Source organism: Phyllobates terribilis, unplaced genomic scaffold (genome assembly GCF_046119375.1).
Source record: "Phyllobates terribilis strain yellow unplaced genomic scaffold, ASM4611937v1 Scaffold_2__4_contigs__length_985480577, whole genome shotgun sequence".
NCBI classification, from domain to species: Eukaryota; Metazoa; Chordata; class Amphibia; order Anura; family Dendrobatidae; genus Phyllobates; species Phyllobates terribilis.
Genome location: NW_027362762.1, coordinates 91,550,244 through 91,575,413, shown reverse-complemented (window position 1 = coordinate 91,575,413; position 25,170 = coordinate 91,550,244). Strand labels below are relative to the sequence as shown.

The window sequence follows — 25,170 nt, the reverse complement described above, 5'->3', positions numbered from 1 at the left end:
GGCCGGCTGGTAGGTTTTCCCGCTCTGCTGTGCGTTTATAGGTGGACAGGAAGGCTTCCACGTCATCCTCCGGTCCCATCTTCCTCAATGCTGAGCGAACCTATCCTTGACGTTCCAGGACTGGTGCCGTCGGCGTCTCCCGCAGGGCTGTGAGCTGCTGCATGATCAGCTCATTGGTGTGCTGCTGCTGCTTGAGATGCTGCTGCCGCTGCGTGAGGACCAATTACCTTAACAGCTCCTCCATTTTGTCCACGGGATTGGGCTGAAAGGTGGCTGGCTGGATTGTGGTCATGCAGCTCCCAGTGGGGTATGCCTCAGTCACAATGCCCACATTCTCCACCATGCTGTAAGGCGGCGGTGTTCACACCGTGCAGTAACTGAGGCAGTGACCCAAGAAAGTCCAACATAAGCAGCTTTTATTCAGCAACTCACGGGTAAAACAGAAAAGTCCTCCGGTTCGCTGCCGGGTTAACATAAGTCCATAAACAATGGTTGCCGTGAGCAACAGCCGCGCCGGGCCGCTCAGAGCCTGACGGGCGCAGAGCCCCCCCAGGCGTGGGTTCAGCTACACACAGGCCCGCCGAGCTTTCCTGCTATGCTCCTAGCAGGTCCCAACACTGAACAACACTAACCCTTAATGCAGGGTTTTTAAAGGACCTGTGGCAAGAGCCACTGGAAAACCCGGGTTGGAGGGATGAGGCCGCCCCACTGCCTTCCTGCAGCCTCCTCCAAGAAATGAAGGCCCTGCCGGGTTTTACTTAATCTGCCTTAGCCAGATAGCCTGACCAGACCAATGCTCACCTTCATTCCTGCATTGCAGCAGGTGTGTCTGTGACTGCAATGCACTCCAACAGGCTTAATAGGTCTCTGTACACATTCTGGGGGATATATAACGTCCCTCGTATACGATCCCGGTCACTGCCTCACACCTTTTACATTTAATTTTATGATAACACTGAAGCATACAGTTGGTATCCAGGCGTTTAGAAACTCTGTGATGTGCAAAGAGCAGTGCTGGAAATTTTTGGCTGTAGCCATGACCCATTTTGATGTCACTCTCCACTGAGCTGTATCTCTGACCATTCTGCACCCTCTCTATATCCCTATGCCTACCTCCTTGGAAAGGGCACGAGAAACCTTCTGGAATCGCTCATTTCCGTGATCTTTTAGGTGGTTTTGCTGAGGCCTAGAAAATGTTCAGACTCTTCCTGGAAGTCTCTCCTTCTCTGAGGTCTTTCACATGTTCTGGGAGAATAAGCAAGTATACATAGGAATTCCGTTTTTGCATAAATTTTTATCATTCTTGCCCCACTTGCTTTTTTATCCCAATCTTTTAGTTGGTTTTCCTATACTACATCTACAAAAAGTGGAGTGCTCTTAATCCTCCAAAGCTACAAAATCATTATAATGCACTCATAAAGGAGACATAAAAACTCAAGAAAACTTAAAGGGGTTGCTTATTTTGGGAATTATTTATTGTTACAAGTGACCGTAGATGATGAGCAAACTATAGGCTATCTTCTTATTGAAGTGCTTGCTCCATGCTTTCTGTATGTACAATTGATTTCATTAAGGGTTTAAAGGGAATCCGTCAGCAGGTTTTTGCTATCTAATCTGACAGCGGCATGATGTAGGGGCAGACACCCTGATTCCAGCGATGTATCATTTAGTTTATTAGGTGCAGCAGTTGTAACACAATCCCTGCTGCAGATCTAGCTGAGCTCTGAATGCTGAGCTGTGTATAACCTGGCCCACACCACTGATTGGCTGCTTTCTGTGTGCACTTTACAGTGACAGAAAGCTGCTGATCAGTGATGGAACTGTGGTTGGACCAGGAGGCACGAGACACCTAGTCCTCTAGTGATAATCTCCTGCTGATAAAACAGGTTTTATTGAAAAGCAACACACAACCTAGTAAGTGGCATATCCTTGTAATCAGGGTGTCTGCCCCTACATCAGGCTGCTCTCAGATTACAAAGAAACAAAAAACTGCTGACAGATTCCCTTTAAGAAATTTCTAAAATATCAGGATATTATAAATGCACAGTAACTGAATCCATCCACCAGTGTTGTGTCCTTCCGTTCCCAAATCAGCAGACCCACAGCTCTATTGAACTATATTGGACAAGATTTCAGAAAAGGTAGTCCTGCAGCTAGGACTACACATTGCGCATGCAATAAGGAAAATTCCACTCGCCATGTGAAGTGGGCATTGGCATAGTAAGTGGAGAATTGTTCATGCTTAAACATTTAGACCATGTCCAAAGGCATCAATGAAAAAAACTCAGAAAATGCGGTTTCTGCAGGAGGTGAGAAAAAATTATTTAAAAAAAAAGTCTGTAAATTAAAATATTCATGCATTTTAATGTTTGGTAGAATGGGCCAGAAATTTAAACTTTTTCACAGCCAAGTCAAGTTCCAAACTTTGTATTGATCCATGAAGCTCGTGGCTGAAATCTTCATAGAAATCTCAATAATCCCAGTGGGAAAAATAGCTGGACTGATGTCACACAGTAATGGCACAGGACTCCATGTACCCAATGGTTCAAAGAAACTAATTGCTGCCCATTGGCCGCACAGTACATGACCACTAAAGAACTTAAAAAATATTTTTTCTCTTTTGTTGTTCTGCAGAAAACCAATTTCGACTGAATGTAGAAAGTAAAATAATGTAGTTTTCTGCAGCTTTTGCAATCATTTTAAAGTACATTCTGCAGAGCGTTCCCAGTGCACACGTTAAAAGCACCGGGGTGAGAAGTCCGGTAAGTACACGTTTTATGTAAAGTCCATTCACTAGCCAGAGCGATTAGTAGAAATCTTTGTCAGGGTCACAGTTGTTGCTGGTGGCTTTCAACCTGGTCAAAAAATAATAATAATCCCGTGAATAAGACGAGGCTTGCAAAATAAACGTTACTTCTTACGGATGGGGCGAATTTACTTATAATAGAGGTTACACAAGGATGAATTCCGACAGTGAATTGCAAATTAGTAAACTCTGTTTAGTCCTGAATCTCAAGGATTTACGGGTTTTGGTTTTTTTTTTACATCTAGTCCTATGCGTAGTGTCATAGAGTCTACAGCCCGGTGACCACAGGCATCACTTGAGTAATTTGCCTACAGCCCTCGGCTGCAATGGCGGAGCAGGTGCACACACTTGGCTCTCGCAATGAGGTCTTAAGTAGCGATTACTACATCCTTCCCAAATATCCTTCCTGAAGGCTGGAGCAGAAGGAACCCATTCAGATAAATGAGGTGATTTTGTGTTGTCCAATTCATGCATCTTTCAATCGAAATCACCAGTAATTTTCAACTCAACAGTTTCACTTGAGCGCACATGAAGATATATCTGATTTTGGATAGAAATGTATAGCTGCACACCGGGATTAAAAATAGAAAATGAGAGTAATATGGTCAAAAACTGTAAATATTTTGTGCACTTACAGCCAATAGTTGCATATGTGACACCCCAGGGGTCTGGTTGCCACAGTGATAGAGATATTACGTCTGAGAGCAGGTGGGAGGTCTCTTGGTCAGGGATCCTATGCATGCCACACCTCCTGCCCAGTCCTGGGAGGGGAAGAACTTCCCCTATATAAACCTAGGGCTGAGGCAGGGTTAGTGAGTAGAGAAGAAGTAGAGACAGAGAAGAGAAGCAGATATAGGAACAGAACATCAGGAGCTCTGTGGGAGCAGTGTTACAAGGAGTCAGGGGCTGGCAGCTGCAGAGCTCGCCCTGACTGAGAAGATTTCTTACCGGACCCGGAGTCCGAGGCTGTGGGGACTAACTCCTACCCAGCAGCAGAATCCGTCAGGCAGGGGATTCCAGGTCCTCTGGCCAGAAACCCGAAGGCACGGTCACACGCATGGGACCAGCACCGCCGTCGTGGAGCGGAAGCTACTAGAAGGCCCCGAGTCACCGGCCATACGGGTGAGCACCACACGGTACACTCAGGGACGTGGGCTACTTATACCCGCCTCTAGCAAGGTAGCCAGAAGAGTACAGTTAGTTTGGGAGGCCTACAACTCCGCCTGGTCAGGGGAGATCCCATCTGCTCAAGGACTGACCAGGCCCCAATCGCTAGCCAGTACTCCGGGAGGGTCTATCTTTGTCACCAGTAAAGACCCTGAACTACACCGTACCGTCTCCGAGTGGTTCCTGCTACCCCCATCATCCACGTCGGCTGCCCTGAGGCCATACCCCTCCCGTTGGGGGTTATACTATCACGCTGCACAATCCTACCACCGGCCTCAGCGGTCTGCCCTGCAGCAGCAGCTCCTTAGCTGTACTCAACGGGTGGCGTAGTCGTCCAACATCTACCGCTGATACATCGCCGCTCAGTTTGACTCCCTGGGCACGGACCGGGTCACCGCCACGAGACTACAACCCTCAACAGATCCGGCTCCGGGTAAGCTCCCGCGTGCGCAACGCAGCGCGACACAGGCCCAGGGGCGCGTCACATACAAACAGCAATAGATATGACTAAGATTCTACCAGAGGACACTACCGTCTGTAAGGTGATAGAAATGTTCAAAGCTTTTATAGGTGACAGGATTTTTAATTACAGAGAATGTAGCAACATGAACACAGGAAAAAAAGCACAAAGGAAAGGAATGGCTCCACCCCGAAATCAGTTCTCTCAACAATCAGAATCTAAGAAAAAGCAATGGGCGAAAATCGAAACTATAAACTTTAATCAAAAAGTATTAAAATATACCAAACAAAAAAGTTAAAAGTATGTCACCCAATAGCATCAGATGACTTAAACACACACTTGACCAATTCTTATCCAACCCCCTGTGGGGGAAGAGAAGACTGACATTGGTCAGTCCAGGAAAAACCGGGTTTAGACCACCAAAATATCTGAGGCTTTACTCCAAAAACTGTTAGTGAACATTATTATGATCAGGGTTTAGGTTATAATATATCAGCCAATCAATATAATAATCATAAATGGAATAAAGAACAATCTCACCCATTTGAGGATGCAATAGGAGAGGTCGTACATTATTCCATATTCAGATGGCTCCTGGTGCTGATCTCATCAAGTCCTGGTACTAACCCTCAGGGTCCCTTATCAAATAAGCGGACTCTGGTAACCCCAGAGACCTAACAAGGGCAGTCCACATCTGGCCCTCACGTTCTCAGTGACCCTGGACTGTCCCTATGTGCCTCCCGACGCTTTTCCTCAATTATGATTCATCAGGGAAAAAAAGCACTTGTCCTCTCAGTCACATAAAGAGCTAACACTCCCTCCTGGGAAAGTAGATAGTCAATGGCCAGTGCTCTTTCTTACATGAACACAGGTTGTAACTCTTCTTTACTGGCCTCCGCTTCTCCACTCTAGTGGTTTGTTCTCTGGACAATGACTTGACTGAGCTGCGCACACGATCTCTGCACACACGATCTTTGCACACACGATTTCTACATATATAATCTCTGCACACACGATCTCTGCACACACGATTTCTACATACACGATCTCTGCACACACGATCTCTGCACACACGATTTCTACATATATAATCTCTGCACACACGATCTCTGCACACACGATTTCTACATATATAATCTCTGCACACACGATCTCTGCACACACGATTTCTACATATATAATCTCTGCACACACAATCTCTGCACACACGATTTCTACATATATAATCTCTGCACACACGATTTCTACATACACAATCTCTGCACACACGATTTCTACATATATAATCTCTGCACAAACGATCTCTGCACACACGATTTCTACATATATAATCTCTGCACACACGATTTCTACATATATAATCTCTGCACACACGATCTCTGCACACAAGATTTTTACATATATAATCTCTGCACACACGATTTCTACATATATAATCTCTGCACACACGATTTCTACATATATAATCTCTGCACACACGATCTCTGCACACACGATTTCTACATATATAATCTCTGCACACACGATTTCTACATATATAATCTCTGCACACACGATCTCAGCACACACGATTTCTACATATATAATCTCTGCACACACGATTTCTACATATATAATCTCTGCACACACGATTTCTACATATATAATCTCTGCACACACGATCTCTGCACACACAATTTCTACATATATAATCTCTGCACACACGATCTCTGCACACACAATTTCTACATATATAATCTCTGCACACGCGATCTCTACACACACGATTTCTACATATATAATCTCTGCACACGCGATCTCTGCACACACGATTTCTACATACACAATCTCTGCACACACTATTTCTTCATATATAATCTCTGCACACACGATTTCTACATATATAATCTCTGCACACACGATTTCTACATACACAATCTCTGCACACATGATCTCTGCACACACAATTTCTACATATATAATCTCTGCACACACGATCTCTGTACACATGATTACTACATATATAATCTCTGCACACACGATTTCTACATATATAATCTCTGCACACACGATTTCTACATATATAATCTCTGCACACACAATCTCTGCACACACTATTTCTACATATATAATCTCTGCACACACGATTTCTACATACACAATCTCTGCACACACGATTTCTACATATATAATCTCTGCACACACGATCTCTACATACACAATCTCTGCACACACGATTTCTACATATATAATCTCTGCACACACGATCTCTGCACACACGATTTTTACATATATAATCTCTGCACACACGATTTCTACATATATAATCTCTGCACACACGATTTCTACATATATAATCTCTGCACACACGATCTCTGCACACACGATTTCTACATATATAATCTCGGCACACACGATTTCTACATATATAATCTCTGCACACACGATCTCTGCACACACGATTTCTACATATATAATCTCTGCACACACGATTTCTACATATATAATCTCTGCACACACGATCTCTGCACACACAATTTCTACATATATAATCTCTGCACACACAATTTCTACATATATAATCTCTGCACACACGATCTCTGCACACACAATTTCTACATATATAATCTCTGCACACGCGATCTCTGCACACACGATTTCTACATATATAATCTCTGCACACACGATTTCTACATACACAATCTCTGCACACACAATTTCTACATATATAATCTCTGCACACACGATCTCTGTACACACGATTTCTACATATATAATCTCTGCACACACGATTTCAACATATAGAATCTCTGCACACACAATTTCTACATATATAATCTCTGCACACACGATTTCTACATATATAATCTCTGCACACACGATCTCTGCACACACGATCTCTGCACACACAATTTCTACATATATAATCTCTGCACACACGATCTCTGCACACACAATTTCTACATATATAATCTCTGCACACACGATCTCTGCACACACGATTTCTACATATATAATCTCTGCACACACGATTTCTACATATATAATCTCTGCACACACGATCTCTGCACACACGATTTCTACATATATAATATCTACACACACGATCTCTGCACACACAATTTCTACATATATAATCTTTGCACACACGATCTCTGCACACACAATTTCTACATATATAATCTCTGCACACACGATCTCTGCACACACGATTTCTACATATATAATCTCTGCACACACGATTTCTACATATATAATCTCTGCACACACGATCTCTGCACACACGATTTCTACATATATAATCTCTACACACACGATCTCTGCACACACGATTTCTACATATATAATCACTGCACACACGATTTCTACATATATAATCACTGCACACACGATTTCTACATATATAATCTCTGAACACACAATCTCTGCACACACGATTTCTACATATATAATCTCTGCACACACGATTTTTACATATATAATCTCTGCACACACAATCTCTGCACACACGATTTCTACATATATAATCACTGCACGCACGATTTCTACATATATAATCTCTGAACACACAATCTCTGCACACACGATTTCTACATATATAATCTCTGCACACACGATTTCTGCATATATAATCTCTGTACACACAATCTCTGCACACATGATTTCTACATATATAATCTCTGCACACACGATCTCTGCACACATGATTTCTACATATATAATCTCTGCACACACGATCTCTACACACACGATTTCTACATATATAATCTCTGCACACACGATTTCTACATATATAATCACTGCACACACGATTTCTACATTTATAATCTCTGAACACACAATCTCTGCACACACGATTTCTACATATATAATCTCTGCACACACGATTTTTACATATATAATCTCTGCACACACAATCTCTGCACACACGATTTCTTCATATATAATCTCTGCACACACAATCTCTGCACACACGATTTCTTCATATATAATCTCTGCACACACGATCTCTGCACACACGATTTCTACATATATAATCTCTGCACACACGATTTCTACATACACAATCTCTGCACACACAATTTCTACATATATAATCTCTGCACACACGATCTCTGTACACACGATTTCTACATATATAATCTCTGCACACACGATTTCTACATATATAATCTCTGCACACACGATTTCTACATATATAATCTCTGCACACACGATTTCTACATATATAATCTCTGCACACACGATCTCTGCACACACAATTTCTACATATATAATCTCTGCACACACGATCTCTGCACACACAATTTCTACATATATAATCTCTGCACACACGATCTCTGCACACACGATTTCTACATATATAATCTCTGCACACACGATCTCTGCACACACGATTTCTACATATATAATCTCGACACACACTATCTCTGCACACACAATTTCTACATATATAATCTCTGCACACACGACCTCTGCACACACAATTTCTACATATATAATCTCTGCACACACGATCTCTGCACACACAATTTCTACATATATAATCTCTGCACACACGATCTCTGCACACACGATTTCTACATATATAATCTCTGCACACACGATTTCTACATATATAATCTCTGCACACACGATCTCTGCACACACGATTTCTACATATATAATCTCTGCACACACGATCTCTGCACACACGATTTCTACATATATAATCTCTACACACACGATCTCTGCACACACGATTTCTACATATATAATCACTGCACACACGATTTCTACATATATAATCACTGCACACACGATTTCTACATATATAATCTCTGAACACACAATCTCTGCACACACGATTTCTACATATATAATCTCTGCACACACGATTTTTACATATATAATCTCTGCACACACAATCTCTGCACACACGATTTCTACATATATAATCTCTGCACACACGATTTCTACATATATAATCACTGCACGCACGATTTCTACATATATAATCTCTGCACACACGATTTCTACATATATAATCTCTGCACACACGATTTCTGCATATATAATCTCTGTACACACAATCTCTGCACACACGATTTCTACATATATAATCTCTGCACACACGATTTCTGCACGCACGATCTCTACATATATAATCTCTGCACACACGATCTCTGCAAACACGATTTCTACACATATAATCTCTCCACACACAATCTCTCCACACACGATATCTGCACACACGATATCTGCACACACGAACTCTGCACACACGAACTCTGCACACACGAACTCTGCACACACGAACTCTGCACACACGAACTCTGCACACATGAACTCTGCACACACGAACTCTGCACACACAATTTCTACATATATAATCTCTGCACACACGATTTCTACATATATAATCTCTGCACACACGATCTCTGCACTAGTGTTGAGCCACCCCCGTAGTGTTCGAGTTCGGTTCGGTTCGTCGAACACCCGTGTGTTCGCCGAACTGTTCGTCGAACACCTTCGAACACCGTTAAAACCACTGGCAGGCAAACAAAAACACATAGAAACACATAGAAAACACCTTCAAAGGTGTCCAAAAGCTGACAAACTGCTCAGAAGACACAACTAACACATGGAAAAGTGACAAGTACATATAGTCATGCGAAAAGAAAAGAGGTGGAGGAGTAAAAGGAGGGGGAGACACAGATATAGGCATGTCATGCCCTTCTAAAATCCAAAAAGTGAGAAGCCGAGACGGCCAGTCCGCTCCTGCCCGTGCCACCTCCGTGTCGCCGGGTTTGTGCCAGAGCCGCGGTGAACCCTGACGGCCAGCCCCCCTCTCCCAATACTGGTGCCTGTCCGCTGGTGGGTCGAGAGAGCCCCCCTGTGGTGGAGGCAGCTCTAAGCTTTTTAATTTAAATTGTCCCTCTAATTTGAATGAATACACTTTAAATCCATTTACAAGGATCTATTGGAGGGCAAGTCTCATGCCAGCAGCCGCGTAATTCCAGCTCCAGTAGCGTCCACTAAAGCTGCTGCAGTTAAAAAGCTTTTATAAGGATCGAGCTCGGCTGTCCACCGCAAGGCATCCTAGTGCCAGTCCCAGCCCCTATGCCTTGGGGTGCCTCCTGATGCTCTTCACTAAGTATCCCGTGGTCCCGAAGCATTTCCTTTGAAAAAATTAAGTGTCCAAACTACAGGTGGTGTAGCTTGCTTAACAGCCGGGATAATCCGCTGACTAGCAGACACTGCTACTAGGCACAAAGTATTTCCTGGGCTAGATGCAATTAAAAATTTGTAAGTAGATACTCTCGTTGGATGCTGAGAAAGCATTCCATAGAGTCTCCTGGCACGCCATATATGATTCTCTTAAAAAGCTTGGGGTAGGGGTCTAGGGGACCCTTTTATAGCCAAAATCACGGCCCTGTATCACAATACGTCACCTAGGCTGAAGATAAATGGAACTGTAGCACCGAGGGCTCGGTTGCTACAGACGTATTGCACCTCACCCAGAGGTGTGATATCTCACTCTCAGATAAGGATGGAGTGTGGATCAGGACCCGACACCTGCATGCATTACACCACATTGCCGTGGGGCAGGGCGACCAATATGCCCCTGAGATGGGCACGACAGTCCCTGTCCCTGGCTGGAGTGGGGGGAGGGAACACTGAGGAAGGGGAACCCTGCAGTGCAGGAGCAGGGAGGAAGCAGTTCCTGGGTGCATTGAGAAGGGAGTATAAAAGGTGGGCACCATCTTAGTTCAGTGCAGAGAAGTCTGAGCAGAAGTGGCAGGGAGCAGGGGCTCTGCATGAGCTCTGCTCCGGAGGCGGGCCTAGTAACAGAGGCCCAGGCCTGCAAGAGGGAGAAGGAAGGAAGAGGAGCGGAGAAGGCTCCAGGAACGAGGAATGAAGGGATCCCAGGGGTGCGGACGGGCGAGTCGCCACCGCACGTCCGAATCCACCTGCGTGGAGGGGTCAGGCCAAAGGGGGAGACCGGTCCCCGAACTAGTGGAGGCAGGAAACGACCCTCAGCTAGAAACCGGAGGCTCTGACATTTTATGTGGCGCAGCCCCTTGCTCCACCCGCTAGGAAGGCACCACATAGGGTCAGGGAAACTGGCGCCAAGTTTACCAAGAGGAGGCCCGAGGCAGCCGGACAGAAGTGTTGGTAAGAAAGGCCAGACAAAGGACACACAAAGGGGGTCCTGTGAAGCGCTCCAAAGTTATCTGGGAGTTGTCTGAGCCCCTCACCTGGTGAGCACAGTACGACGTGGGCAGCCGTTACCTGCAGACGTGGTCTGGATAATAAGAACTGTGAGTAAAGGCCCTGAACTGCATCACTGACTCCGTGTCGTTACTGCTGCTGCCCTGCACCATCACCCCCATCCTCCGCATACACTGCCCTGAGGCTATACTCCTCCCGTGGGGAGTTATGCTACGCTCTGCTGCACCCACAACACCAGCCTTAGCGGTCTGCCCTGTAGCGGCGGTTCACTCTGACCGCAATCCACGGGTGGCGTAGTCGGACATTTAAACATCAAAACCACATAAATAGTTCCGCCACTGGTTTCACCGCCCTGAGCCACGGAACCGGATCGCCACCACGAAGACTACAACCACCAGCATCCACCAAAAAGGGTCCGGCTCCGGGTGTCCCAAGGCCCAGGGGGTGCGTCAGAACATTTTCATCACCTTTCACAATCACCAATGGGACAAGGCAGGGATGTCCTCTGTCCCCTCTCTTATACATCCTAGTGACGGAGCACCTGCTCTCATCAATTCACCATAACCCCAATATTAGGTGGATTGAGGTGGGAGGCACCGAGTACAAGTGCTCTCTATTTGCTGATGATGTCCTAGTATATATCACTCAATCACATATATCCATCCCTGCTGTTATGGCTGAAATAGATCACTTTGTTACATGGTAAAATTTTAAAATCAATGCAGCGAAGTCTGAGGCCCTCGATGTCTCCCTCCCTAAATCCATATAGGATTCCATCCAGTCCAACTTTCCCTTTGCCTGGCCCTCACAGGGTATCAAATACTTAGGAATTCCTATTCATAGAGACCTCTCCCATCTATGTTATCTTAATTTTGGGCCCTTTACTGAACAATTCCATACAGACCACGGTTGGCAAGTTAGAACTGTAAGATTCACTACGTGAACCACTGGTGTTTTGTGGAAAAGCACATGTACACCGCGTTCCAAATTATTATGCAAAAAGTGTTTAGGAGTGATAAGGGAAGAATTTGTTTGTTTGTCAGTTAAACTCATTGATGGTGATGTGTGTCAGGGCTCTTTATATCACTGTAAGCAATTGCAGACACCTGTGCTAATTAGTTTGGCAGGTGTGTCCAATGAAAGGCAAGACTACTTAAGAAGGCTCTCTCACATTATTAAGCAGCCTACATTTTCTGCCAAAATGGGAAAGAAAAAGGATGTGTCGGCTGCTGAGAAGCAACAAATTGTGGGGTGTTTAGGTCAAGGCATGACTACAATCAACATTGTGCGATGATCAGGATGAAGTGTCTTGGCAATCAAGAAGTATGTAGCTGATTCACAGTACACACGTGTGCGTGCTGATAAGGGCAAATTGAGGACTCTTTCCTACAGGCAATTACGTCAGGTTGAAACAGCAGCGGCAAAAAAGCCTTGTCATAGCAGCAGACAAGTTTTTGAAGCTGCTTGTGCCTCCAACGTCCCCCGAACAACAAGATGCAGGGTCCTTCAGAGGTTTGCAGCTGTGCATTTGCCATCCTGTCGACCTCCTCTATCCACTTCACACAAGCAGAAACGGCTCCAGTGGGCCAAACATTACATGAAGACTGATTTCAAAACTGTTTTGTTCACGGATGAGTGCCGTGCAGCGCTCGATGGTCCAGATGAATGGAGTGGAGGATGGCTGGTTGATGGACACCCCACGCAAACACGGCTACAGCGCCAACAAGGAGGAGGTGGAGTAATGTTTTGGGCTGGAATCATGGGGAGAGAGATTGTCGGCCCCTTTAGGATCCCTGAAGGCGCTAAAGATGAACTCCATAATGTATGTGGATTTTCTCAAACAGCACTTCCTGCCATGGTTCAAGAAGAAGAACCGTGTATTTCACAGCAAGATCATTTTTCTGCATGATAATGCACCATCTCATGCTGCACATAAAACATCTGCATCTCTGGCTGATATGGGCATAAAAGGGGACAAACTTATGGTGTGACCCCCATGCTCCCCTGACCTCTACCCCATTCAGAACCTTTGGAGCATCATTAAAAGGAGTGTCTATGATGGCGGGAGGCAGTTCACATCTAAGCAACAGCTCTGGGAGGGTATTCTGTCCTCATGCAAAACAATTGAAGCAGAAACCATCCAAAACCTGACAAATTCAATGGACGAGAGAGTTCAGAAGCTCCTTTCGAACAAGGGGTCCTATGTGAAAATGTAACATCACCTAGAATAAAGTTTTGAGTTGAAAACTGTTTGATTTCAGTTTCTAACAACCTGCTAATGCTTATAATTTCAAAAATGACCATTTTTTTGGTCTTTATTAAAATGAAAAGGTTGATCGAAAAGTTTGGGGGATCTAAGAGTGTGGCAACCCAGTAGTCATGATTACTTCGAATTCTGACAATATGAGGGTCATGCTGCAGGTAGTGCAGCAAGACATCTCGGAGCCCCAAAATTATTTTCCGGGCTAGATGCAGCTAAAAATTATTTTTAATTTTAAATCTGGTGAAGCTTATTATAGATGGCCTAATAGGATCAGTGCTGCACACTGCTACAAAGCCCAAATTATTTTCCAGTCAAGATACAGATAAACATGATTAGTAATTTGAAAGCTTAAAACGGTTGGTAGGGTGATTTTAACCAATCATCAAGCTTTTACTCTCCCCAGGATGACACAGGGGTAGAAAAGTCGTTTCGGATCCATGATTTGTTCATCTTTATGAACGTGAGTCTGTCTACATTATCAGTGGAGAGCCGCGTGCGCTTATCTGTCAGCACACCACCAGCAGCGCTGAACACACGTTCAGACAGAACGCTGGCTGCGGGGCATGACAAGATCTCCAAGGCGTAAGTGGCTAGCTCCGGCCATTTATCCAGATTGGAAGCCCAAAAAGAGCAAGGGTCCAGTGACACAGTCGTGGCTTCAATGTTTACTTGGAGATACTCCTGTACCATCGTCTCTAGGCGTTGACTATGTGTCAGACTTCTTGTCTCCTGTGGCCTTGCAAAGGATGGGCTAAAAAAGTGGTGAAATGATTCCGCAAAATTGATGTTACCAGCAGATACTGTGGTTCTGTTACGGTTTGAGTGCTGAACACTTGACGGTCCCACGGTTGGCAAGTTGGAACTGTGAGATTCACTACGTGCACCACTGGTATTTTGTGGAAAAGCACATGTAAGATTCTGCAACAGTCTCTGCTGATACTCCTGCATGCGTGCATCCCTTTCTATGGCAGGAATAATTTCTGCAAATTTACTTTTGTACCGGGGATCTAACAGTGTGGCAACCCAGTAGTCAGGATTATTTCTAATTCTCACAATTCGAGGGTCATGTTGCAGGTAGTGCAGCAAGAAGGCACTCATGTGTGTTGCGCATCCAGGAGCACCAAGTCCCTGTTGTGTTGGTGGCGAGGTAGCAATCATGCTTCCTTCCTCTGTCCTCTCCCCCCAACCTCGCACAACAGAAATGTGATTAAGGTCTCCCTCATCTGATGAGTCTTCCATCAGTTCGTCCTCCACTTCTTCCTGGGCTCCTGCACCTTCCTCACTAGTTTGGCTGCTACCATGCGCCCTGGTAAAATCATCTCCCCCACCCTCACATGCCTGCCGCCTTGGTGCTGCCGACCGTCTGGACCTTGCAGATGTTAGCCCTTCCGCATACAACTCCTCCTCCTCTACTTCCTCCACCTCCTCTTGTGCCACCACCTGACTCCGAATTCTGTTTAACATGTGCTCCAGCATGTAAATCACCGGAATAGTCATGCTGATAATGGCATCGTCAGCACTAAACATCTTCGTCGCCATTTCAAAACTGTGCAGAAGGGTGCATAGGTCCCTGATCTGAGACCACTCCTCCAGCGTGATTTGCCCCACCTCTGAATCTCGTTGGCCCAGGCTATACGTCAGAACGTATTGCACCAGGGCTTGTCGGTGCTGCCACAGTCGCTGCAACATGTGCAGAGTTGAATTCCACCGGGTAGGCACATCGCATTTTAGCCGGTGAAGTGGCAGGCCCAACGACTTCTGTAGAGATGTAAGTCGCTGAGCTGCGGGATGCGAACGGCGGAAGTGAGCACACAGCGACCGTGCCCTCTGCAGAAGGCCATCTAGTCTGGGATAGTGGGCTAAAAATTGCTGGACAACCAGGTTCAACACGTGAGCCATACAAGGCACGTGTGTGACATTGCCCCGGCGAAGGGCCGCACCCAGGTTTGCAGCATTGTCGCACACGGCCTTCCCTGGTTTCAGGTCCAGTGGAGACAACCATTCATGAAATTGGTTCTCCAGAGCTGACCACAACTCCTCAGCTGTGTGACTCACATTTCCCAGACATTTCAATGTAAAAACCGCCTGATGACGTTGAGCCCTACTGCCAGCATAGTAAGGAGGTGTGCAGGATCCCTTCTGCGCAGTTAGAAAGCTTGTGGCATGACCAGACAGGCTTTGGGTGCAGGTGGAAGACCGAGAGGAGGTTGAGGAGGCAGAAGCAGTGGAGGAAAAATGACATAAAGAGGATTGACGCACAACTCGTGGGGACGGCAAGACTTGGACAGCAGCCCCTTGTCCTGCTGTCACCATAGTTACCCAGTGCCCAGTCAGCGACATGTAACGCCCCTGTCCATGCCTACTCGTCCAAGTGTCTGTGGTGAAATGCACCCTGTCACACACAGAGTTTCTCAAAGAAGCGGTGATGTTATGTGCGACATGCTGGTGGAGCGCAGGCACACCTTTCTTTGAGAAGTAGTGCCGACTGGGCATCTGGTACTGGGGCACTGCGACGGACATAAGGTCTCGAAAATCCTCTGTGTCCACCAGGCGGAAAGGCAGCATTTCTGTAGCCAAGAGCTTGCAGATGGTGAAATTCAACCTCTTAGCTTTCTCATGGCTAGGAGGAAATGGTCTTTTACTTGTCCACATCTGAGGGACCGAGGGCTGGCTATTGTGCTTAGACGGGGTTGATAAGGGTGTCCCCGGCAAACTGCCGGTCTGTGAGGAAGATGCAGGCGGACATGTTAGGTTGCCTTGATCCAAAGGTGGTGCTATCGATGTCGGACAGCGCTCAAGACCAGCTGGTGTTACCACCTCCAAAGAAAATGATGACCTGCCAATCACGCTGGCTGTTGCGGGTAAAGAGGTGGCAGGTCTGCGCCCCAAAACAGGTGTGACTGCTGTCCCCCCAGTCACAGAGGATGAAGAGGCCGCGGATGCACAAGATATGGCAGACGGTGGTTGGCCCGGCCGGCTAGACCGCATTGTAGCACACTGAGCTTCCCACTGCAACTTATGCTTCATGTCCATGTGCCGGTTCATGCATGAAGTACTCAAACTATGTATTTTTTGGCCTCTACTTAGCTTTTGCTGACAAATGTTACAGATAACACGAGTTGGGTCATCTTTATCGATCTGAAAAAATGCCCAGGCTATGCAAGGCTTAGCACCCATGCGACCTGAAGAGCCACCACGACTTGTGGTGAGAGGCAGAGTTGTGTTTGAGGATGCAGTTGTTGACATGCTTCCAGTACTACGTCTCTGTCCAGGAAGGCGCAACCTGACCTCGTCGTCACTAGCATCTTCCTCCACCTCCTCTGCTGACCTCATCTCTTGGCTGACTGTAGGTTGACAGTAAGTGGGATCTCCGACCTCATCATCATCACCCTGTGCGTTATCACACCCGTCGTCCTCAGAGCCAACCTGTTCCTGCCCTGACAAAAAACTAAAGTTGTCGCTCCAATCAGGTATTTGAGTCTTATCATCGTCTTCCTCATTGTCTCCACCAACAGGAGTTACAGTTTGGGAATGAGGGTCTACATTATGGTCAGAACCTTCTGCGTCTGGTCCTGGATCCGACTCATAAAGATTCTGGGCATCAGTGCAGATCATTTCCTCGTCTGGATTCACAGAAGCGCTGGAGTCGACCTCTGATTCCCAGGCTATAGTATGAGTAAACAGCTCTGCAGACTCAACCATCTGTTCTACCTCATACTCAGACGGGCAGCTGGAGATTTGGGAGCTGTGAGGAAGCAAGTGCGATTTGGGTGACACCTTTGAGGACTGGAGTATTTGTGATGTTGAAGTTGATGTGGAGAAGAGCCCACTTAAAGGAGCACTTGATATCCGTTGAAGCACCTGCTGTTTTTGTGCCTCATCTGGAATTTGTAGCGATTGGCGTGGCCGTAAGAAAGGGATCTTATCACATTGTCCGCTAAAAGAAGTAGACATTTTAGTTTGGCTGGAAGATGGTCTTTCTTCTGCACCTACCCCACGGACACAACCTTTTTTCCCCTTCCCAACACGCCTATTCCCCTTTCCACCAGCAGCAGGCCTTTTTCCACTCATTTTGGTGGTTAACTAATTCACAACTCTGGAGTTGTTTGCACAAAAAAACAATGGATGGTAACCGAGCAGAGCTGAGTGGCCAAACTGTGGTATTAGGCCAAAACTATTGGCTGGGTTAGATGCAGAAAAAAATTATTTTTAATTTGCAACCTGATGGAGGTCAGTATAGATGGACTAATAGACCAAGTCCCACACACCGCTAGAAGCCCAAATATTTTTTCAGAGCTAGATGCAGAAAAAAATTATTTTTAATTTGCAACCTGATGGAGGTCAGTATAGATGGACTAATAGACCAAGTCCCACACACCGCTAGAAGCCCAAATATTTTTTCAGAGCTAGATGCAGAAAAAAATTATATTCAATTTGCAACCTGCTGGATGGCAGTATAGAAGGACTAATAGAACAAGTCCCACACACTGCTAGAAGCCCAAATATTTTTTCAGAGCTAAATGAAGAAAAAAATTATTTTTAATTTGCAACCTGATGGAGGTCAGTATAGATGGACTAATAGACCAAGTCCCACACACTGCTAGAAGCCCAAATATTTTTTCAGAGCTAGATGCAGAAAAAAATTATTTTTAATTTGCAACCTGATGGAGGTCAGTATAGATGGACTAATAGACCAAGTCCCACACACTGCTAGAAGCCCAAATATTTTTTCAGAGCTAGATGCAGAAAAAAATTATTTTTAATTTGCAACCTGATGGAGGTCAGTATAGATGGACTAATAGACCAAGTCCCACACACCGCTAGAAGCCCAAATATTTTTTCAGAGCTAGATGCAGAAAAAAATTATATTCAATTTGCAACCTGCTGGACGTCAGTATAGAAGGACTAATAGAACAAGTCCCACACACTGCTAGAAGCCCAAATATTTTTTCAGAGCTAAATGAAGAAAAAAATTATTTTTAATTTGCAACCTGATGGAGGTCAGTATAGATGGACTAATAGACCAAGTCCCACACACTGCTAGAAGCCCAAATATTTTTTCAGAGCTAGATGCAGAAAAAAATTATTTTTAATTTGCAACCTGATGGAGGTCAGTATAGATGGACTAATAGACCAAGTCCCACACACCGCTAGAAGCCCAAATATTTTTTCAGAGCTAGATGCAGAAAATTTTTTTATTCAATTTGCAACCTGATGGAGGTCAGTATAGATGGACTAATAGACCAAGTCCCACACACTGCTAGAAGCCCAAATATTTTTTCAGAGCTAGATGCAGAAAAAAATTATTTTTAATTTGCAACCTGATGGAGGTCAGTATAGATGGACTAATAGACCAAGTCCCACACACTGCTAGAAGCCCAAATATTTTTTCAGAGCTAGATGCAGAAAAAAATTATTTTTAATTTGCAACCTGATGGAGGTCAGTATAGATGGACTAATAGAACAAGTCCCACACGCTGCTAGAAGCCCAAATATTTTTTCAGAGATAAATGAAGAAAAAAATTATTTTTAATTTGCAACCTGATGGAGGTCAGTATAGATGGACTAATAGACCAAGTCCCACACACTGCTAGAAGCCCAAATATTTTTTCAGAGCTAGATGCAGAAAAAAATTATTTTTAATTTGCAACCTGATGGAGGTCAGTATAGATGGACTAATAGACCAAGTCCCACACACTGCTAGAAGCCCAAATATTTTTTCAGAGATAAATGAAGAAAAAAATTATTTTTAATTTGCAACCTGATGGAGGTCAGTATAGATGGACTAATAGACCAAGTCCCACACACTGCTAGAAGCCCAAATATTTTTTCAGAGCTAGATGCAGAAAAAAATTATTTTTAATTTGCAACCTGATGGAGGTCAGTATAGATGGACTAATAGACCAAGTCCCACACACTGCTAGAAGCCCAAATATTTTTTCAGAGCTAGATGCAGAAAAAAATTATTTTTAATTTGCAACCTGATGGAGGTCAGTATAGATGGACTAATAGACCAAGTCCCACACACTGCTAGAAGCCCAAATATTTTTTCAGAGCTAGATGCAGAAAAAAATTATTTTTAATTTGCAACCTGATGGAGGTCAGTATAGATGGACTAATAGACCAAGTCCCGCACACCGCTAGAAGCCCAAATATTTTTTCAGAGCTAGATGCAGAAAAAAATTATATTCAATTTGCAACCTGCTGGACGTCAGTATAGAAGGACTAATAGAACAAGTCCCACACACTGCTAGAAGCCCAAATATTTTTTCAGAGCTAAATGAAGAAAAAAATTATTTTTAATTTGCAACCTGATGGAGGTCAGTATAGATGGACTAATAGACCAAGTCCCACACACTGCTAGAAGCCCAAATATTTTTTCAGAGCTAGATGCAAAAAAAATTATTTTTAATTTCCAACCTGATGGAGGTCAGTATAGATGGACTAATAGACCAAGTCCCACACACCGCTAGAAGCCCAAATATTTTTTCAGAGCTAGATGCAGAAAATTTTTTTATTCAATTTGCAACCTGATGGAGGTCAGTATAGATGGACTAATAGACCAAGTCCCACACACTGCTAGAAGCCCAAATATTTTTTCAGAGCTAGATGCAGAAAAAAATTATTTTTAATTTGCAACCTGATGGAGGTCAGTATAGATGGACTAATAGACCAAGTCCCACACACTGCTAGAAGCCCAAATATTTTTTCAGAGCTAGATGCAGAAAAAAATTATTTTTAATTTGCAACCTGATGGAGGTCAGTATAGATGGACTAATAGAACAAGTCCCACACGCTGCTAGAAGCCCAAATATTTTTTCAGAGATAAATGAAGAAAAAAATTATTTTTAATTTGCAACCTGATGGAGGTCAGTATAGATGGACTAATAGACCAAGTCCCACACACTGCTAGAAGCCCAAATATTTTTTCAGAGCTAGATGCAGAAAAAATTATTTTTAATTTGCAACCTGATGGAGGTCAGTATAGATGGACTAATAGAACAAGTCCCACACGCTGCTAGAAGCCCAAATATTTTTTCAGAGATAAATGAAGAAAAAAATTATTTTTAATTTGCAACCTGATGGAGGTCAGTATAGATGGACTAATAGACCAAGTCCCACACACTGCTAGAAGCCCAAATATTTTTTCAGAGCTAGACGCAGAAAAAAATTATTTTTAATTTGCAACCTGATGGAGGTCAGTATAGATGGACTAATAGAACAAGTCCCACACGCTGCTAGAAGCCCAAATATTTTTTCAGAGATAAATGAAGAAAAAAATTATTTTTAATTTGCAACCTGATGGAGGTCAGTATAGATGGACTAATAGACCAAGTCCCACACACTGCTAGAAGCCCAAATATTTTTTCAGAGCTAGATGCAGAAAAAAAATATTTTTAATTTGCAACCTGATGGAGGTCAGTATAGATGGACTAATAGACCAAGTCCCACACACTGCTAGAAGCCCAAATATTTTTTCAGAGCTAGATGCAGAAAAAAATTATATTCAATTTGCAACCTGCTGGAGGTCAGTATAGAAGGACTAATAGAACAAGTCCCACACACTGCTAGAAGCCCAAATATTTTTTCAGAGCTAAATGAAGAAAAAAATTATTTTTAATTTGCAACCTGATGGAGGTCAGTATAGATGGACTAATAGACCAAGTCCCACACACTGCTAGAAGCCCAAATATTTTTTCAGAGCTAGATGCAGAAAAAAATTATATTCAGTTTGCAACCTGATGGAGGTCAGTATAGATGGACTAATAGAATGATGCTATGCCCAAAAGATTTTACTTCACTAGGTGCAGTAAAAAAATTGGTATTCTATACACAGGTGGTATATCTTGCAACACAGATAGGCTACTCCACTGACTAACACACTCTGCAATAGGCCAAAAAGGATTAGCTTTGCTAGATTCAGCCAAATGCTGTGAAAAAAACTTGCACAGCACTGGCACAGACCTGCCTGGCAAAAACTGATAGGAACTGATGTAACCTAGTCCTGAAAAGGACTCCAATTACAATTAGTCTTTACTCCCACAATCTATCTATTTAAGAGCACAGACCTGCCTGATAAAAGTCGTAGGAAATGCTGTAACCTAGTCCTTAAAAGGACTGCAATCACAACTATTCCCTACTCCCAAGCTATCTGTATATTTGTGCGAAAATTGGCTTGAAATTAACAAGGTATAGCGCACACAGCAACAGCGGTGCCGTCTAACACGCAGCTGCAGCAGTGAGAAAATGTGGCGACAGGGAAAATGGCTTGGTCTTATAGGGCAAGGACATGTGACATACACTGCCAATCACACATGCCCTTGCTTGTGTGAAAAAAAGCACTTCGCTCCGTGTGTGCGCTGCTGATAGGCTGACAGATTGCACCTCCCCACTGCAAATGCGGGAAAGAGAAAAAAAAATGGAGATCTTCATTGTTCCTGCAGAGATCCATCCCCTGCCCCTCCCCCCGCCCCGCTGTACACTCAAACTGCGTATTAACATTAATTTTCATCATTACTGAGAAAAAATCCAGTTATGATTTTGGTGCACGAACAGTTATCGAACATAACCTCGAACAGCCGAATTTTTCTCAAATTGTTCGTGTTCGCCGACCGGCTCGAACACCGACCAAAACAGCTCGAATTTGAGATTGGCGAACAGTTCGAGTAGAACAACGCTCATCTCTACTCTGCACACACGATCTCTGCACACACAATTTCTACATATATAATCTCTGCACACACGATTTCTACATATATAATCTCTGCACACACGATCTCTGCACACATGATTTCTACATATATAATCTCTGCACACACAATCTCTGCACATACGATCTCTGCACACACGATTTCTACATATATAATCTCTGCACACACGATTTCTACATATATAATCTCTGCACACACGATCTCTGCACACACGATTTCTACATATATAATCTCTACACACACGATCTCTGCACACACGATTTCTACATATATAATCACTGCACACACGATTTCTACATATATAATCACTGCACACACGATTTCTACATATATAATCTCTGAACACACAATCTCTGCACACACGATTTCTACATATATAATCTCTGCACACACGATTTTTACATATATAATCTCTGCACACACAATCTCTGCACACACGATTTCTACATATATAATCACTGCACGCACGATTTCTACATATATAATCTCTGAACACACAATCTCTGCACACACGATTTCTACATATATAATCTCTGCACACACGATTTATGCATATATAATCTCTGTACACACAATCTCTGCACACACGATTTCTACATATATAATCTCTGCACACACGATTTCTGCACGCACGATCTCTACATATATAATCTCTGCACACACGATCTCTGCAAACACGATTTCTACACATATAATCTCTCCACACACAATCTCTCCATACACGATATCTGCACACACGATATCTGCACACACGAATTCTGCACACACGAACTCTGCACACACGAACTCTGCACACACGAACTCTGCACACACGAACTCTGCACACACGAACTCTGCACACATGAACTCTGCACACACGAACTCTGCACACACGATCTCTGCACACACAATTTCTACATATATAATCTCTGCACACACGATTTCTACATATATAATCTCTGCACACACGATCTCTGCACACATGATTTCTACATATATAATCTCTGCACACACAATCTCTGCACATACGATCTCTGCACACACGATTTCTACATATATAATCTCTGCACACACGATTTCTACATATATAATCTCTGCACACACGATCTCTGCACACACGATTTCTACATATATAATCTCTACACACACGATCTCTGCACACACGATTTCTACATATATAATCACTGCACACACGATTTCTACATATATAATCACTGCACACAAGATTTCTACATATATAATCTCTGAACACACAATCTCTGCACACACGATTTCTACATATATAATCTCTGCACACACGATTTTTACATATATAATCTCTGCACACACAATCTCTGCACACACGATTTCTACATATATAATCTCTGCACACACGATTTCTACATATATAATCACTGCACGCACGATTTCTACATATATAATCTCTGAACACACAATCTCTGCACACACGATTTCTACATATATAATCTCTGCACACACGATTTCTGCATATATAATCTCTGTACACACAATCTCTGCACACACGATTTCTACATATATAATCTCTGCACACACGATTTCTGCACGCACGATCTCTACATATATAATCTCTGCACACACGATCTCTGCAAACACGATTTCTACACATATAATCTCTCCACACACAATCTCTCCACACACGATATCTGCACACACGATATCTGCACACACGAATTCTGCACACACGAATTCTGCACACAAGAATTCTGCACACAGGAACTCTGCACACACGAACTCTGCACACACGAACTCTGCACACACGAACTCTGCACACATGAACTCTGCACACACGAACTCTGCACACACAATTTCTACATGTATAATCTCTGCACATACAATCTCTGCACACACGATTTCTACATATATAATCTCTGCACACACGATCTCTGCACACACGATCTCTGCACACACAATTTCTACATATATAATCTCTGCACACACGATTTCTACATATATAATCTCTGCACACACGATCTCTGCACACATGATTTCTACATATATAATCTCTGCACACACAATCTCTGCACATACGATCTCTGCACACACGATTTCTACATATATAATCTCTGCACACACGATTTCTACATATATAATCTCTGCACACACGATCTCTGCACACACGATCTCTGTACACACGATCTCTGCACACACGATCTCTGCACACACGATCTCTGCACACACGATCTCTGCACACACAATTTCTACATATATAATCTCTGCACACACGATCTCTGCACACACAATTTCTACATATATAATCTCTGCACACACAATTTCTACATATATAATCTCTGCACACACGGTTTCAACATATAGAATCTTTGCACACACGATTTCAACATATAGAATCTTTGCACACACGATTTCTACATATATAATCTCTGCACACACGATTTCTACATATATAATCTCTGCACACACGATTTCTACATATATAATCTCTGCACACACGATCTCTGCACACACAATTTCTACATATATAATCTCTGCACACACGATCTCTGCACACACGATTTCGACATACACAATCTCTGCACACACAATCTCTGCACACACGATTTCTACATATATA

The 25,170-nt window shown here is 43.6% G+C and overlaps 1 protein-coding gene across 2 annotated transcripts in view; it reads left to right on the top strand.

Moving 5' to 3' along the window:
- SGCG (sarcoglycan gamma) overlaps window positions 1–25,170 on the top strand; it is a 415,701-nt gene that overhangs the window by 311,203 nt on the left and 79,328 nt on the right. The window lies entirely within an intron of this gene.